This window comes from Bubalus bubalis, chromosome 1 (assembly GCF_019923935.1).
Source record: "Bubalus bubalis isolate 160015118507 breed Murrah chromosome 1, NDDB_SH_1, whole genome shotgun sequence".
Taxonomy (NCBI): domain Eukaryota; kingdom Metazoa; phylum Chordata; class Mammalia; order Artiodactyla; family Bovidae; genus Bubalus; species Bubalus bubalis.
Genome location: NC_059157.1, coordinates 99,341,303 through 99,353,613, shown reverse-complemented (window position 1 = coordinate 99,353,613; position 12,311 = coordinate 99,341,303). Strand labels below are relative to the sequence as shown.

The window sequence follows — 12,311 nt, the reverse complement described above, 5'->3', positions numbered from 1 at the left end:
GCAGCGACGGAGAAATGGCTCAAGCCCACTTTCCTAAGATTAGAGCCAAGATTGGAACTCAAGTCTGGTGGCTCAGATGGTAAAGAATCTGCTTGCAATGTGGGAGACCCAGAGTTTGATTCCTGGGTCAGGAAGATCCTCTAGAGAAGGGAATGACAATCCATTCCAGTATTCTTGCCTGGAGAATCTCATGGACAGAGGAGCCTGGTAGACTACAGTCCATGGGGTTGCAAAGAGTCAGACATGACCAAGTGACTAATACTTTGACTTTCACAGCCTTGCTCTGTGGCAGATGTTCTTTTCACCATACCACTCTCTCTTTCTATAGCTCTTGACACATGCTGTTGTAATCATTCCTTTTTTTTTTTTTTCTAAATTGTCTCCCTCTTTAAAGTGGATTGAGGAAGAGAATGTTATGGCTGGTTTGATCTTCCATGCAGACCACTAACATTTTCTCTGTATCAGCAATAAGGCTGTTTGTCTTACCATTCATGTATTCTTACCTGAGTACCAGTTTTTACCTTTTATGTGAGAAGGTTTGGGAATGTATATATACACAGATTTTATTCCAAATTCTGGAGGCTGGCTTGTTTCACACCTGTTTTTGTGTATCATGTCACTTGTCTTAAAGTCTCAACAGAAAATTTTAGCTTAACATTCTCTTATATGTTCAAAGCTTGGGTTGAATAAAATTGTATCTTCACTTTTCAGTTCTATACATTGAAGTAACAAAATTTGAAGATTGATAAATTTTACATTCCCTTAAATTTTACCTTCTTCAGTTTATGGTGTGAATTTTATGAGTTGGAAAGAAAATACCCAGCATACATTAGAGTCCCTCTTAGATGGTTTTACACTTGATTTTGCTAATCAGGCAAACTTTTCTTCTTTAATTGAGCTCAGAGCCTGGCTGCACTTTGCCCAGAGGCATGGGAAATTCAATTGCTCAGTCATTCCACACATTGAGTTTCTGATCTCAGTTTGATAGTTTTCTATTTGGGTGAGAAGGGACCCTCACATTACATCTTCTTCCAACCAAATATAAATATTTTATTTGAATAAGATTATGATTACTTTGTACAAACGTAGCTCATGAATGTGTTGGTGACTATGAATTTTAGATATTTGTGAGGCCTCCCTGTTGACAGGCTAAGTCACTGGTTGTTTTACTTTCTTGTACTCTAGAGTTTACAGTTTCCACAGTTTATCATCACAAGTGCTTATTAGCAATAATAGCAGCTTTCTTTTCCATTCATAGAGACACTCTAATATTTGCATTTTCTGTAATAAGAATTAGTGTTGTTTAGAAGAATTTTTGCCTTTGAGGAAAAGCTTTTAAGAGATTACCCATAGGCTAGAAATAACTGCATAGAAAAAGAACTAGACCAAGACTCCAGAGACCTGGATTAAAGTTCAAGAATGCTTGAGAGAAACTCATAGTTTCCTAACTATGTTATTATCCTAATTTTTAATGTTATTTTTAATGGTTTTAAAATCTTTTTTTTCTGTGTAAGTATATTCTGTTTTAGAGTGCCTCAAAATAATGTCTAATATTATTTAGTATATAAATAGATAATCCCATAATTTGTTTAAGCTTTTACAGTTTTCAAGGAAGTTTAATATAACCTAGAAATATCAATTTTTTTTCAAGATACGGTGTTTATAAATCACATCAATTTAGTCAAACACACTTTTTATTTAGAAAAAATCATCCAGCATTACAAAATGATAACATAAAAGATAGAAATTATCTGTAGGCATTGTATTAACCACTGTTTATAGTTTATTTTTTTTTCTTTTTTTTCTTTATTTTATTTTATTTTTTAACTTTACAATATTGTATTGGTTTTGCCTGTTTATAGTTTAGTATACATTTCTCTGATACTTATTTTTCTAAACATTTACTTGTGATTTTCTTCTTTTTAAACAAGGATAGAACATCATAATCCATGCAGTTTTTTCATATATCGATAGCTCTTGAATAACCTCTTGTGTTTACATTATGTCAAATCTATTTCACCTTTTAAATTGCTACACAGTGTTCTAGAGTTCATTCAGCCAGTCAATTATTGATAGACATTTAGACTGCTCCCAGTGTTTCTTTAATATGGTTGAAACTGCATAGATTTTTTTCACTTATGTTTGGAATTTCTGCAAGTACATCTGAAGGATAAATTTCTGTTTAGAATATCTGTGTTTTAGAATAAGAGCATTTGCAAATTTAAAAGGCATTCCCAAACTGTCTTCCAAAAAAGGTTATATCAGTTTCCACTCCCATCAACAGTGCATAATCAGAGTTTGACAAACCACTTATTTTCTTATCCTTTTTTCAACATGTGTAAAATGAGTTTGCTGGAGCAAATGCATTTATATTCTTGCCTGATTGTCTCTCACCATGGTTGGCAAACTCCTAAGGTCAGCCAGTATGGCTTGCTCAACTTTAATTACTTAGTGTATAGCACATTGCCTACCACATAGTACATCAGTGATTAGAATGTGTCAGATAACAAAATACATACATATATATATGTGCGTGTGTGTGTGTGTGTGTGTGTGTATGTTCTTTGCTGTCTGTTCTAATGAGGTAACTCTTGGTAGGCTCCTGGATGGGTGCTGGTCACCAGAAAGATGAAGCCATGATTAGAAACTTGGAACTTTCAACCCTACTCCCCATTCTCCAGAGAAAGGAGAGGAGCTGGAAATGAAGTTAATGATCCATCATGCCTAGGTGATGATGCTTCCATACAGATCCCTCAAGTGAGTCTGAAGAGCTTCTGGGTTGGTGATTGCTTAGGGAAGCTAGGACTGTAGTGGTCTGGGAGAAAGTATGGAAGAAGCTCTGTGTCACTTCCCTACATGTCTCGTTCATCTGAATGTTCATCTGTGTCTTTTATCATATCCTTTTACAGTAAACCAGTAATCAGCAAGTATTCTGCTTTCCTTAATTCTGTGAGTTGCTCGATCAAATTAATTGAACCCAAGGTGAGGGTTTTGGGAATCTCTGATTTATAGCTAATGGCTCAGAAACACTGGTGACAAACTGGACTTACTATTGAAATTAGAGTGGGAGCAGTCTCGTGGGACTGAGCACTATAAGCTATGTATCTAAAGATACCTCAAGGTAGATAGTGTGAGAGTTGAGTTAAATTGGAGGACACCCAGCTGGTATCACAGAATTGCTTGGTATGGGAACAATTCCCACGCATTTAGTGACCGGAAGTCTCAGAAGTGAAGCGTTCTGTGTGAGTGGTAAAGGGGAGACTCACAAGAAAGTGAGTTTTCCCTACTCAGGAAGGCTCTTGCATTCCTACAGCTCTTACATAGTGTCTTTCAATTGGTGATGATAGTAGATTGAAAATAAAACTGTCCCCTTTTATAAAGGTAGGCAAAAGATCAAGAAAATTTTAATGTATCCCATCATGAGGAGAGCTAAATCAACTCCTAATTCTAGATGGTCTTAAAACTACTGGCTCCCTCTGATTAAATCTGAGACTATTGGATCAATTAAAGGAAATGTTTTCAGATGTATATTATAAAGTCTTAATAGGGCTTCCATTTTTCCCAGCGACAGTTTTAGATTTTTATATCTATTATTCTCTGTGTTAATGGTAATATTTTGGGTTTTCATGAGAATTTCTAACAGTATATGGCAGAAATGCAAGCCTGCAATTACTATATATATATTCTTTTAGTTCAGCATAATGCGAATTAGGAAGCATAGGGCTTCCCTCATATCTCAGTCACTACAGAATCTGCCTGCAATACAGGAGACCGGGGTTCGATTCCTGGGTTGGGAAGATCCCCTGGAGAAGGAAATGGCACCCCACTCCAGTATTCTTGCCCGGAGAATCCCATGGACAGAGGAGCCTTGCAGGCTACAGTCCATGGGGTCGTAAGAGTCCGACATGACTTAGCAACTAAAGAGACAGAAAGAGAATGTGAATGCAAGAAGGGAATGTTATGTTGGAATTCCTAAATGGGATAAGCAATGGTGAAAAAAATGTATAACTTGGAGAGATATACAGAGTATTTTTCTTGACCCTCAAAGGCAATGGAAAATGTGTGATACTGGGATCGGGTAGACTTGGTCCTACCGGTTATTATCTCTGAGTCAGAATACGTCTGTTTCCTCATCTATAAAATGGGAATAATTTATTACCTACATATGAGGATTATTAGAGATTATTCTGAAAATCAACCAATATTCATCTTTGAGGTGCCAGTCCTCCTCTGAAAAGTATTCTTGCCTCTCTTCTCCCATAAGATAAGGTAAAATTACCTTGTCTCTGGGCATCCCCCCACCCCCACTCTACACCTGGACCCTCTACTATCATTGCATTTCTTACTGTATTAAAATTGAATCTACATATACCTGTCACTTGCCACTAGACTGTGATATCTTTATAACATTTATGTCTTCAGCACTTAAATAGAGAACCTACTCATCAAAGAGTATGAGCTCAGTAAATATTAAATGAATAAATGACATATTTCAGGTGCTTGCTTGGCACTTAAAATATTTTGTTCTCGACTTCTTTTGTAAATTTGTGTCTCCAACATTTTTTTATCAAGGAAAAGATTTATCTTTTCTTTATGATGCTTTAACTATTAAAATGCAAGATTAGTACTGTTTTTGGATCCACTCTAGGTAATTAGATACACTGTGAGAGATGTGATTCATGGGAGGTTAAGATTTATCAAACTACATGAATAACAGCATGACCTTTAATCATAGCCTATGCACATACATCCAGAAAAAATTAATTATTTGACCTCTTTGTCCATATTTTTTGTAAATATATAACTTGACAGTGCCAATTTATAGCCTCAAAGCAATGTTTTGGAGACCTTTTTCCATTTGTCTCAGCTGCCTTATTTCACTGTATTTCAAATGCAGTGAAATGATGTTAATTCTGTGCTTAATCATGCTTAGCATAATATATATGCAGCCCAGTGTTTATCAGCTGGATATAACCAAAATGCTGTTGTTTCTTCCCACCTTCCTTCTGCTTATCATTTTTGATTTTTGAAAACAGCTGGGGTTGCTCCATGTGAATGGAAACAATTTCAAGGCCATACAATAAATGCTTCTCTCTCAACACCATCTTATATCAACTGTGATCTTTGCTTTTTAAAGTTTTCATGCAAACTTTTAACCCAATTTTTGCTATCCTTTCAGATCAGAAGAACTCTATTAAATTAAAAAATGTTCACATTTGAATTTTTCAAAGTCTTACATATTTCATCCATTGAAACAAGAACTTCCATATCTCAAAATTGACTATTAAAGTCTGTCTGGCATGTGTTGATTCATGTTGATGTAAAAGACCATCTTAATATGATGACTGGGTTTTTATGGCTTCAGTTCAGTTCTGTCGCTCAGTCATGTCCAACTCTTTGTGACCCCATGAACCGCAGCATGCCAGGCCTTGCTGTCCATCACCAACTCCCAGAGTCCACCCAAACCCATATCCATTGTGTTGGTGATGCCATCCAACCATCTCATCCTCTGTCATCCCCTTCTCCTCCTGCCCTCAGTCTTTCCCAGCATTAGGGTCTTTCCAAATGAGCCAGCTCTCTGCACCAGGCGGCCAAATTATTGCAGTTTCAGCTTCAACATCAGTCCCTCCAATGACCACCCAGGACTGATCTCCTTTAGGATGGACTGATTGGATCTCCTTGCAGTCCAAGGGACTCTCAGGAGTCTTCTCAAACACCACAGTTCAAAAGCATCAATTCTTCGGCACTCAGCTTTCTTTATAGTCCAACTATCACATCCATACATGACTACTGAAAAAACCAAAGCTTTGACTAGATGGATCTTTGTTGGCAAAGTAATGTCTCTACTTTTTAATATGCTGACTAAGTTGGTCATAACTTTCCTTCCAAGGAGCAAGCGTCTTTTAATGTAATGGTTGCAATCACCATCTGCAGTGATTTTAGAGCCCAGAAAAATAAAGTCAGCCACTGTTTCCACTGTTTCCCTGTCTATTTGCCATGAAGTGATGGGACCAGATGCCATGATCTTAGTTTTCTGAATGTTGAGCTTTAAGCCAACTTTTTCACTCTCCTCTTTCACTTTCATCAAGAGGCTCTTTAGTTCTTCTTTACTTTATGCGTAAGGGTGGTGTCATCTGCATATCTGAGGTTATTGATATTTTTCTCAGTAATCTTGATTCCAGTTTGTGCTTCTTCCAGTCCAGCATTTCTCATGATGTACTCTGCATAGAAGTTAAATAAGCAGGGTGACAATATACAGCCTTGACATACTCCTTTTCCTATTTGGAACCAGTCTGTTGTTCCCTGTCCAGTTCTAACTTTTGCTTCCTGACCTGCATATAGGTTTCTCAAGAGGCAGGTCAGGTGGTCTGGTATTCCCATCTCTTTCAGAATTTTCCAAAATTTATTGTGATCCACGCAGTCAAAGGCTTTGGCATAGTCAATAAAGCAGAAATAGATGTTCTTCTGGAATTCTATTGCTTTTTCGATGATCCAGCAGATGTTGGCAATTTGATCTCTGGTTCCTCTGCCTTTTCTAGAACTAGATTGAATATCTGGAAGTTCACGGTTCATGTATGCTGAAGCCTGGCTTGGAGAATTTTGAGCATTACTTTACTAGCATGTGAGATGAGTGCAATTGTGTGGTGGTTTGAGCATTCTTTGGCATTGCCTTTCTTTGGGATTGGAATGAAAACTGACCTTTTCAAGTCCTGTGGCCACTGCTGAATTTTCCAAATTTGCTGACATATTGAGTGCAGCACTTTCACAGCATCATCTTTCAGGATTTGAAAAAGCTCAACTGGAATTCCATCACCTCCACTAGCTTTGTTCATAGTGATGCTTCCTAAGGCCCACCTGATCACATTCCAGGATTCTCATGTTTTTAACTGTTATTAATACATGTAACTTAGGAGTTGGATAGTGAGTAGCTTTTGGATAGTATTTATTTTAAAAGGATCCTTTCAGGTAGTTTGTCCATTAGAGATGAGTTTACTAAAAAAAAAAAAAAAAAAAAAAGGAAAGTTCCTTTAAATTTTTTTCAGTGCAAGGTCAAAACTTCAATTAGAACATCAGTGTAATTATTGAAAATCATTGTAGTTGATGTGGTTTTTCCTGAACATTCTAAGATTAAAATTCATGAAAAATATTCTTGGTGTCAGTCAATATTTGTTAAAAATTAACATACATTTTTATTTTTGGGCCCACCATGTGGCATATGGGATCCTCATTCCCCGATCAGGGATTGAACCTGTGCTCCCTGCAGGGGAAAGAGTGGAGTCCTAACCACTGGATTTCCAAGGAATTCCCAAATTAACATCATATTTGAGAGTAGTTCTATAAGTAAAACTTAGGTCATTAGAAAACATATGAGACATGCTTTAATAATAATAGCCATACTTATTGAACAACTGTTCTATGTCAAGTGTTTTTCATAAATTATATATTATTATCTCATTTATTCCTCAGAGAAATCCCTTTCAAGGATGAGGACCAGAAAGTTAAGGATTTTGTTCAGATTTGGTAAGTGGAAGATGCAGATCGGAAGCCCTGCTGGCACGTGCTGAATTGTTGCTCTATATCTGTTGATATTGTTCATTTTCCTTCACTCATCCTGCCACCAGGGGGACTCAGATGATAGAGAGCCAAATGAAAGCTCCAGCCAAGGGCCTACTCTATTCTGAACATTGTGTGTGTGTACTCAGTCAATCCAACTCTTTGAGACCCCAAGGTGCAGCCCACCAGGCTCCTCTGTCCATGAACTTTTTCCAAACACGAATACTGGAGTGAGTTGCTGTTTCCTACTCCAGGGGGTCTTTCTGACCCAGGAATTGAACCCTGCATTTCCTGCATTGGCAGGCAGATTCTTTACCACTGAGCCACCTGGGAGGCTATTGCTGATACCCTAAATCTTTTCTATCTTTCCTCCTCAGTAAACTTAACACATCCAGAAAGGAATTTTTAGGCTCACTTTTCTTCTTCCTTATAAGTCTTTCTTTTTGTTCTAGCAAATTCTAGAGAGCCTCTTCCTTTAGGTTGCTCAAGGTGGTAACATCAACTAGTGCCACGATTTCTTCCTTTTCTTTCTTTCCTTCTGATCCTCTGTCTTTGTCAACACTAACTGGCATGTAATAAGTGCTTAATAAATGGCAGCTATTGTGCATTGGTAAGGATTCCCTCTGCCAATGCAGGACATGCAGGAGACTTGGGTTTGATCCCTGGATTGGGAAGATCCCCTAGAGTAGGAAATGACAACCCACTGCAGTATCCCCGCCTGGAAAATCCCATGGACAGAGAAACCTGGTGGGCTACAGTCAATGGAGTCACAGAAGCAGACACGACTGAGCTACTGAGCACCTTGCTACTTTCCAGTTTCTGGGGCTCCACCCTGAAGGGATTTTTGGTACTAACAATAATCACAGCTAATATTTACTACACACTATGTGCTAGAATCTCTTTCAAGCACTTTAAATGCATGTGCTGTTATTATGTCTGTCTTTATCAAGCAAGGAAAAGGTGAAGCTCAGCGAGTACATTACCTAAGATAACACTGATAACTGGTTGGCAGTCATAGTTCTGGAGCTCAAGTTTTCTGACTTCCAGTCCTCTACTGACTCACGTGATGGTTGTAGAAATGTGTTGCTCAAATTTCCTTCAAGAGAATCTGCTGTGAGAACCATAGTTGATGACAGACTCCAGCTTCCAAACCCTATAAAACCCCCATGGTATTCATACCAAACCATGCTTCCTTCCCCTGGACTGCACTCAGACACTGATTGAGTAGGGATCATAATACTGGCTTATTCCAGAAATGGAAAAATAATTCAACATCAGCAACTCTGTTAATATAATTCACCTAGAAGAAAACAAATAAAAGAAATCACATAATCATACCAATCAAGGGTTGGAAAAAAAAACTTAATAAACTATGAACTATATGGTAACATTTTAAACTAATAATTACCATCTAAATGTTAGTATCATGTGTTAATGAAAACACAATGAGAAGATCCCCATAATATCAAGAATAAAGCCAGAGTATCACTACTTTTTTACTTGAAAAACTTGCTCCACGTTTTTTATTTCAAGCAAGGACACTTGCTCCTTGGAAGAAAAGTTTTGACAAACCTAGACAGTGTATTAAAAAGCAGAGACATTACTTTGCCAATAGGTCCATATAGTCAAAGCTATGGTTTTTCCAGTAGTCCTATATGGATGTGAGAGTTGGGCCATAAAGAAAGCTGAGCGCTGAAGAATTGATGCTTTTAAACTGTGGTATAAGAAAAAACTCTTGAGAGTCCCTTGGACTGCAAGGAGATCAAACCGGTCAATCCTAAAGGAAATCAATCCTGAGTATTCATTGGAGGAACTAATGCTGAGGCTGAAACTCCAGTACTTTGGCCACCTGATGTGAAGAGCCAACTCACTGGAAAAGACCCTGATGCTGGGAAAGATTGAAGGCAGGAGGATAAGGGAGTGACAGAGGATGAGATGGTTGGATGGAATCACCGATTCAATGGACATGAGTTTGAGCAAGCTCTGGGAAATGGTGAAAGACAGGGAATCCTAGTGTGCTGCAGTCCATGGGGTCATAAAGAGTTGGACATGACTGAGCGACTAAACAACAACAATTGAAATATAGTTGATATAGAGTAATATTTTAGTTTCAGGTGTACTACATTGTGATTTGACATTTGCATATGTTATGAAATGATCATCATGACAAATCTAGTAACCATCTGATCCTATACAAACTAATTAAGATATTATTGACCATATTCTTTATGATGTATATTACATCCTCATGGGTTATTTATTTTATAAATGGAGGTTTGTGCCTATTAATCTCTTTTACTTATTTTGTCTCCCACCTTCTAGCAACCACGAGTTTGTTCTGAGTCTGTTTTTATTTTGTCTTATTTGTGTTTTTTGTGTTTTAGCTTCCACATTTAAGTCAAGTCATCCAGTGTCTGTCTTTTTTTATCTGACTTATTTCACTTAACATAATATTCTTTAAATCCATTCATGTTGTCACAAATGGCAAATTTCATTGTTTTTTTATGAGAGAGTAATATTCCATTTTGTGTGTGTGTGTGTATATATGTATGCATGCCACATTTTCTTTATTCATTCAGCTATTGATGGACATTTAGTTTCCATGTCTTGTCTATTTACTGCTACGGTGAACAATAGGGTGACTATATCTTTTTAAATTAGTGATTTTGTTTTCTTTGGGTAAATACCCAGATGTGAAGTTGATGGATTATATGGGAGTTCTATTTTTAATCTTTTGAGGAGACTCCATACTGTTTTCCACCAATTTATGATCCCGCAAACAACGGTTCCCTCTTTGCCATATCCTCACCAACACTCGTTTCTTGTTTTTTTGATAATTGCCATTTTTATAGGTGTGACGTGGTAGCTCACTGTAGTTTTGACTTGCATTTCCCTGATAATTAGTGATGTTAAGCATTTTTTCAGGTGTCTGTAGGCCATCTGTACAAAAATCTCTGTTCAGTGCCTCTGCCCATTTTTTAATTGAGTTTGTTGTTTTGATATTGAGTTGCATGAGTTCTTTATATATTTTAGATGTCAACCTCATTACATATATCTGATATTACAAATATCTTCTCTCATTCAGTAGGCTGACTTTTGTTTTCTTGATAGTTTCCTTTGCTGTGCAAAGCTGTTTAGTTGATATAGTCCCATTTTTTATTTTTGCTTTTGTGTCTTGTGCCCAAGGAGATAAAATACAGAATGTATCACAAATTTCTGTGCCATCCTTACTCAGAGGCCATGCTAATCCTCTTGGTATTGCTCCAGTTTTAGCATATGTGTTGCCCACGCAAGCCCTCACTACTGATTTTTTTAATATGGTTCTGAAGGTACATGCGAGTACAATTAGAGAGGAGATTATGAGGTGTATATTATATATACATATATGAAAAAGGTTGTAATATTTGCAAGTTTTAAACTTGCTTACATGAATACACAAAAGAATTTTTAGATGGCTGAGTAGAATAGTAAAGAGCAAACAACTTTTATAAGTACAGACAATAACCAATTGGAAGTTATAATGAAACAAAATACTACATTTACAATAGAAAAAAAAATTTAACAAGAAATGTGCAAAATCAGTACAAATTAGGAAAACATACATTTTCTTTAATATGAAAATTCAGTATTATAAAGATGTCAGCTCTTCCTGATGTAAGTAATAAACTTAATTCTATATCAATAACTAGAGTAGAATGTTACTTATTTGTTCATTTTTTTGAACTGGAAAGACTGATTCACATGGAAAATAGGGAAAACGTTCAAGAAAATTCTGGTCTAAGAAGAGTAACAAGTTACAGTCTCTCCCATATTTTAAAATATCGAGTTGCCTGGACTCAGCAAAGAAGACCAAACAAATAGAGTTACAGTCATGAACTGTGGTGTTGGAGAAGACTCTTGAGAGTCCGTTGGACTGCAAGGAGATCCAACCAGTCCATTCTAAAGGATATCAGTCCTGGGTGTTCTTTGGAAGGACTGATGCTAAAGCTGAAACTCCGGAACTTTGGCCACCTCATGCAAAGAGTGGACTCATTGGAAAAGACCCTGATGCTGGGAGGGATTGGGGGCAGGAGGAGAAGGGGACGACAGAGGATGAGATGGCTGGACGGCATCACTGACTCAATGGACGTGAGTTTGGGTGAACTCTGGGAGTTGGTGATGGACAGGGAGGCCTGGCGTGCTGCAATTCATGGGGTCGCAAAGAGTCGGACACAACTGAGGGACTGAACTGAACTGAATGTAATAATAATGTATGACTAGACATGCAGGTAAATAGACATGCAGATAACAGACAAGAAAGTCTGTTAAGTAGACCCAAATATGTGTTGGATATTAGTGTATGGCAAGAATGGCATAACAAATCAGTAGGTAAGTGATGAATTATTTAAGAAGCAACAGTTAGAACCCTGTATGGAACAATTGATTGTTTCGGGATTGAGAAAGGATTACAACAGGGCTGTCTGCTGTCACTGTTTAATCTATACACTGAGCACATCATGAGAAATGCTGGACTGGCTGAGTTGCAAGTTGCAATCAAGATAGATGGCAGAAACATCAACAACCTCAGATATGTGGATGATACCACCCTAATGGCAGAAAGTGAAGAAGAGCTGAAGAGCCTCTTCATGAGGATGAAGGAGGAGAGTGAAAGAGCCAGCTTAAAACTAAATATTGAGAAAACTAAGATAATGGCATCTGGCCCCATTACTTTATGGCAATTAGAGGGAGAAAGGCAGAAGTAGTGACAGATTTCTGCT

At 37.4% G+C, this 12,311-nt stretch overlaps 2 pseudogenes; both read right to left on the bottom strand.

Moving 5' to 3' along the window:
• The window catches only part of LOC102396924, a 55,736-nt pseudogene that overhangs the window by 21,692 nt on the left and 21,733 nt on the right, over positions 1-12,311 (bottom strand).
• LOC112587391 lies at positions 10,745-10,843 on the bottom strand (annotated as a pseudogene).